The sequence below is a fragment of the Manis javanica genome, chromosome 3, assembly GCF_040802235.1.
Source record: "Manis javanica isolate MJ-LG chromosome 3, MJ_LKY, whole genome shotgun sequence".
Taxonomy (NCBI): Eukaryota; Metazoa; Chordata; class Mammalia; order Pholidota; family Manidae; genus Manis; species Manis javanica.
This window is the reverse complement of record NC_133158.1, coordinates 16,234,642-16,241,204: the sequence shown is the minus strand read 5'-3', so window position 1 is coordinate 16,241,204 and position 6,563 is coordinate 16,234,642. Positions and strand designations below refer to the sequence as shown.

At 43.5% G+C, this 6,563-nt stretch overlaps 1 protein-coding gene across 8 annotated transcripts in view; it reads left to right on the top strand.

Annotated features, from left to right (window-relative positions):
* Positions 1-3,488: 3,488 nt before the first annotated feature.
* The window catches only part of EOGT (EGF domain specific O-linked N-acetylglucosamine transferase), a 33,273-nt gene continuing 30,198 nt past the window's right edge, over positions 3,489-6,563 (top strand). The window contains exons 1-3 of one of the 8 annotated variants that reach the window (XM_073230885.1): positions 3,489-3,730; positions 4,463-4,681; positions 5,308-5,363. The gene's annotated coding sequence lies outside the window, so the exon portion shown is untranslated. The other 7 variants (XM_073230884.1, XM_037019247.2, XM_037019244.2 and 4 more) reach the window with 7 other exon arrangements.

Below are 6,563 nucleotides of genomic sequence, written 5' to 3'. Positions count from 1 at the left end.
TATATGTATATATAAAAAAATATATATGGGAACATATGTATGTGTATACACACACCTAATATATAGTATCTTAACCTCTTGCCACTGTTCTGAAATTAGAAATCTTTGAAAACCAAATGGCTTTTTTATAGAGTTGCTGTCAAATCTGCTTTGGGGTAAATTCTGACTTGTACTGACATGGGGTTATTTATAGGCTTTATCTCAGTGTGAGCAGTCATACATTTGCTGCAGAAATATTTTGTGAGATTATGGGGTGCTGACCCAGGGCACACTGAGGGTGTTAGTTAGCAAATGGTGTGCAAACTCTATTTTGTAAGGAAAATTCAGGAACACATATGGTCCCAAAGATTTTGGACAAGTGATTGCATACTTGCACTTTGTCTTCCAATCAGCCTTGTAAAGTTGATCTCATTATCATCTCCATTTTTAAAATGAAGAAAGGTCAAGTAACTTGCTCAAGGTAATATGGCATATAAGTGGCAGAGGTGTAATTGTAATTCATGCACTTTGGCTCCAGATTCCGTGTTCTGAACCATTAACTATACAGTGCTTTTCCATATAGTCTTAATGCTTTTCAGTAAAATCATAAGCATATGATTGATCAACTGTAGCATAAGATCAAGGTTTTTTCAAAATATATTTATATGCTTCAGACTTAATACCTTTGAACTATGGTTTAAGCAGTTGGATATATCAGAGAACCAATAAGCTATATTCTGCCAGTAGTTACGCATTTTGCTAACACTCTGTGAGCTATCCAAAATGTCAGTATATGAGCAGCAATCTTATAACACATTTAGCAGACTTGTAGCAATGTGAAAGTTAGGTTTAGGCAAAATTTGAAACAAAAGAGAACATTATGAATCCCCACATACTCATTTATATATACTCTTAAGTGTTCAACAGTTCATGGCCCATCAACAGTTCATGGCCCATTTTGATTTATAGTTCACTTGTGCGTCCTCTCAACCCACACTGACTATTTTGAAGAAAATTTCAGATATACGGTTTGATTATCATATATAAGCATGGAATGTTTCTATGAAAAGCAACTTTACTTCATCAACTATTTTGCTTGTTGCATCTTAATTCCTATAGGAAAGACAGTAAATATGCATGATTGTTTTCCTCTGTTTACCAGTTTTTACATTGAGTTGTTTTTCCTTCTGTCATCAAGGGAGAACAATGAGATTTTGGCTTGTATATTTGTTGATTGGTTGGGCCTTTTTAAATATAATACTTAAATATATTTGTGCCTCAATTGATTACAGTTAACCTTTATTGATGCTTTAAATTATCCTATCTTTGGACAGAGGGAGCGTTTTCAAATTGGTTATTGAGTCCTTTTGATATGATCCTTTGATAGTCTTTGCTTCCCTGCCTCATCTAAGGTCTTTCAGGTGGTTCTTGTACATTTCCTGTTCCATAACTAAGATTATCCATTTATTTATGGGTACCCAAGATTGTCTACTTTTCTATGGAGCGTGTGTTCCTTATAATGGGAAATGGTTTGCAGAAAACACAGGCTGCTACAGGGTTCTTGCTACAGGATTGATTGGTTTCTAAGTATTTTCAATGGATGATGGAGGAGAGGTTTGTTTTTAAAGATAAAATATATTGCTAATTCACACTGTTACTCCTGATTCAAATTAAGAACTACAGGATTTTTACATAACTTCATTAGGCTTATGTTATATCACATGTCAAAAATCTCAGGTTCAGGGGTATCTTAATTACTCCTATTTTGCTTATCCCAACCAATATTGTCAACAATATTGGTTGGGATAAGCAACCTTTCTCATGCATTTTCCCATATATATATATTAATAATTTGACTACCAAAAACAGATTATGATTTTTTTTGTAATTCCTCTAGTCCTGAGGGTACATCCCTCCCAGGATGTACAAATTGTGTTTCAGAGTCACATGGGAGAGTTCCCTTGTGGAATTTGCCACAACTGGATAACATTTAAATTTATTTAGTTCCATTTTACGTTCAGTGTTCAAGAATTACTTTTAAAAACTTACTGTTTTATAATTAAAATATTTACATGATTCTAAAGTTACATATATATATATAATGTTATGTCCGGAGAGGTCACCTTCTTTGTCCCCTACATATTCCTTTTTTCCCCCTATAGGTAATCATCTTAAATGTTATATTTGTAAAATTATATATATATACATGTATCTATCTTCCTTCATAAATAATAGCATATTACACATCCTTTTTCCTCTCAATAATATATCCTGCAGTGTGTAAAGATACTTCTGTATCCTTTTTTTACACCTGTATAGTGATACATTGTGTGGATATAGCATAGTTTATTCAGTCTCCTACTAACAGACATTTGAGTTTACTGTTATGTCAACCTGAGGAAAGTTTAAAATGACATTTCAACATTGAAAGCTTGTGGAGAAATTCTATGTTGTGAATGGCTCTTGCAGTGTGATAGAACTCAATTTCATGTTTTCAGAATCCTATCATGTTACATCTGAGTCTGAATGACCACATTTAATATTCAGCCATCTAAAGTTGCACATGTGCATGCCACACCAATTTAATGGGTTTGTGTGTCCTTGCAGTTAGACTAAACTCTTTAGAAGCCTTTCTCATGTATTTTCCCATATATATATATTAATATATTAACACATATGTATGTATATATAATACTCCTATATACATATTTGGCACAGTGCTCAGTGCAAAACAACATGTTTAAACGCTTACTTTAAATGACAATTCTTTTTGAGTCAACAGGAACACTACATTTCCTGTACAAGACAAAAAATAGAATAGTGACAAGCTGAGAAAGCACTTTTAAACATTACTGCCCTTAATGGTATGGGGTGGGCAAAGTATGAAATAATAGAGCAGTTGTTATCTTAAATATTTCACTCTTGCATAAAGAATACATGAGTTAATACTGTAAAAAGTGCTTTAGAATAATGCTTGGCATGTGTTAAATGTTATGTGTTTTGGGGGTATTATTTGAAAAACAATGCAGGTAACACTGGCATCTAAAATTTTTATTTGGAAAGTATGTAAGCCTTTAGAGAGAAACCTGTGTTTCCTTATGATTATATTAATACTGGTGATTTTATGTGTCTGAGCATACGGTTTGATACTATCAACCTTCATTTAATCAGTTCAAGTTAAATCAGTATAATTAAGCCCACTATGCTCTGGACAGCGTTCTAGAACGGAGGGTGCCGAGAGTAGAAGACAGTGTGGAAGATGGGCGTTCAATTAATTAAGCTTAAATAATTATAACGGTAAAACAATAAAATTGAACTCCACAGTATAGCATTTGAACTTGGTGAGTTTTCGGATAGGTACAGAGACAGGCAAGTATACTACTGTATAACGTGTGGGGACTCCAAAGAATCTTCCCCACCGGAAGGTACTGCCAATTATATTCAGGCCCCAAATGTGAAGGGCGGCAACTTCTGCCCTAATTAAGAGTAAAGATCGCGTCAGTGCTGCGCGATCGAAATGCAGAGGACAGCAGGTTTTCCAGCCCGCCTGTGTCCAGCGCAGCATCGCTTTCTTCCCAGGAGGCAGCCGGCCCTCCCCGGCCCGCTCCGCCGTCCGGCTGAGCTTAGGTCGCGGCCCCGGTCCTCACCCTGACCTTCGCGGCCGCCCCTCGGCGGGGCGCGCGCCGCAGGCCAAGGTGCGGCGGCTGCTCCCTGGCGCCCCCTGGCCCGGCGCCGGCGCCCGAGGTTTCCGGTGAGCGGCAGCAGCCGGTTATGGCGACTCCCTCCTCCCGAGCAGCGGCGGTCTCCTGCTCCCCGTAGCCCCCCCGGCTCCAGGTGGGCTCGTCCGCGACCCGCGGAGCTTCCCGGCCCCCTCCCGCCGTGCGCGCCTCTCCCGCCCCCGGCGGCGCGCGCCCTCCTGCCGCCCGCGGGCCGGGGAGGCGGGCGTGGGGGCGCCGGCCCTGGCCTCCGGGTCCCGGCCTGCCCCGAGCCGCCGCGCACGGGTTGGACGCCCTCCCGCCGGCGGCCGCGCGCCTGTCTGGCCCGAGCCGGGCGGGGCCGTTCCCCGGGGCCGGCGCGCCGGGGCGGGGCGGCGGGCGGCCTCGGGGACCTCTGCGCCCCGCGTCGGGCCGGGGCGGCGCCGGGCGGGAGGACCGGCGCTGGGGAAGCGCGCTCGCCGCCCCGCCCCCCGGACCCCCGCTTCAAAGCGGCTGGCGGACCGCCGCCCCCGCGTCGCGGGCGGCCGAGCCCTGTCTGACCCCCTTGGACGGCCCCGAGGCTTCTGGCACAGGTGGGGCCGAGCCCTGCAGGAGGCGTCGCGAGCCCCAGAAGCGTTCAGCCTCTTGTTGGCAGCTGCCTCCTTTAAACTTTGCCAGCTCCGTCACAGGGCCGCCCCGTCTCACCCACTGTGGTCCCCGTCCGCCTCGGGCCTTCACCTCTCATCACCTTTCAGGCTTCTCCTTTCCTTTCCATCTCCGCCCTTTAGGTCTGAAGAAGTCCAGCCAAGGAGGGCAGACGTGGAGAGAGCCGGCGGCTTTGTGCTGAAGGAAAAAGTACCTCGGCTGCTAAAGCTTCCATCTCCAGGGGAAGTGCACCCACCCATCCCGGGGGGGCCTTGCAAGAGGACTCCACACCAGCAAAGCTTTCTGCCGGGCCGCGGGTTGTGCTTTCACGCACCAGCAGCCACCTCCTTCTGCCTTTGCAAGTGGGTACCTGCCTTCCGCAAAAAGCCAGGCTTCTGATCCGAGCGTTCAGATTTTTCCCAGGACTTTACTGTTAACTCCGAAAATGGATCAGTGCGTTTAGTTATGGCTGAAGCACAGTCAAGGATAATGGACTTGGATAACCAAAGGTCAGGACCTGGTCCTAATAACGACTTAATGGCTGGGAAGGATGAATCAAACGATAGGACGGCCTGCGTGTTGAACCTCGGTAGTAAGTAGTAAGACTCAGGTAGCAGGGGGACTCAGCAGTAGGATCACTCATTGAGTAAGTGAGCGCTGGGAAAATTGTTTGCCCCAGGAAGGTTTTATCGGCTTGGTGTGGCGGTGACCAGCTGTACCAGTTGGTACCTGTATGAAGTGGGCCGCATCCTTCCTGCTCACCCTTAGGATCTGGTTTGTGTCCCTGTGCTGAGGCTGGTACCTGTACCCTTGCTTTTAGCCACATGATATTCATTAAGGAAAAGAAAGAGCACCATGAGCCAGGCCTTCTGCTTAGAGGTTCTGTCTTTATGTTTTTTCCTCATTGTAGCCTTTAATTCAAAATTTCACCTGGATGATAAAGTCTACCTTAGCATCCTCTTAAGATAATATGTTTCACTTTCGACAGGTTTTATGCATCTGAAGCATCACAACAGCTTTTGTGTGGTTCTGAGGATTAAAGAGGTAAATATTTTCATTGTAAGTAGAGTCACTGTTACTATTAATATGTATTTTTTAAATTTTGTACAGTTGGTATCAACTCATTGCTATATACAAGTCCTAATTAAAAATATTAGTTCAGATCACCTTTATGACAGGTAACCTTACAGTCTTAACAACTAGGTAAAAGAGAAACCACTGTGTTTACCACTCCAGATGGAGAAGGATTTCTTCTAGGTGTCTCCACTGTTTAGTTACGATCCCTTCACCTTGGAACTTTAGGCTTGATTGAACATAGCAGTCTAGCTTGAAAGGCCTCATCTGCATCACCCATGCTCAGTGAAGACTGATTTTAAAAGCTGGCTTTTCCAGTATGCCCCAGTGACCACAGATCTTGCCCGGGAACAACTAATTTGTAATATGGCTCTATCATTTGGTGGGAAGAGCACTCTCTTTTCTTCTTTTTCAAACAGAAAATATACCACTAAAGTTGAACCCAAAATACCATGATTATTTTCTCGAATACATGGAAGAAATTTGATCCAAGAAATTGAATCCTTATGGGTGAATTAGAAACGGAGTAAGGTCTGTGACCATTTCATCTTTTCACAATGCTAAGGCACCATGGGAGCATTTAAACCACACAGCGTCTGAGGCAAACTGGATTTTACTCATGGAGTTTCCTAGGCCTTAGTTATTATTATCACAGATTAGTTACTGTACCCATTAGAATGTAAGTTCCGCAAAGGCAAGGCATTTAGTTCTTGACTGCACATTTATTGCTGCATCCTTGGTGTGTAGAAGAGAACCTGGCACGTAGTGTGAACTTAATGTGTGCTTGTGATTATTAGTTTTTATTCAGCAGATACACACTTGCTCAGAGCATTGCATCATGTTTTCTTCTCCTTCCCTTCATGTTTTCCCTGCTCCTCATCTTTCCAGTCTCTGCACAAATATTATTTAGCAGCCCCTCCCCACCACCATCACACATGGCTTTCAATAGTTCTTTACTAAGCACTTACATAGCATTAGATGTGCTAGGTACATTTGAACACTTTACCAATAATTTAACTCAACAGCCCTATAAGGAAAGCTTATTATTTCCATTTGACAGATGGGTAAGCTGAGGCACAGCAGGGTTAAGTAACTTGCTCAAGGTCACACAGCTAGGAAGCTGCAGCTGGATTCCAAGCCACTTCATCTAGCTTCAGAGTCCATGTTCCT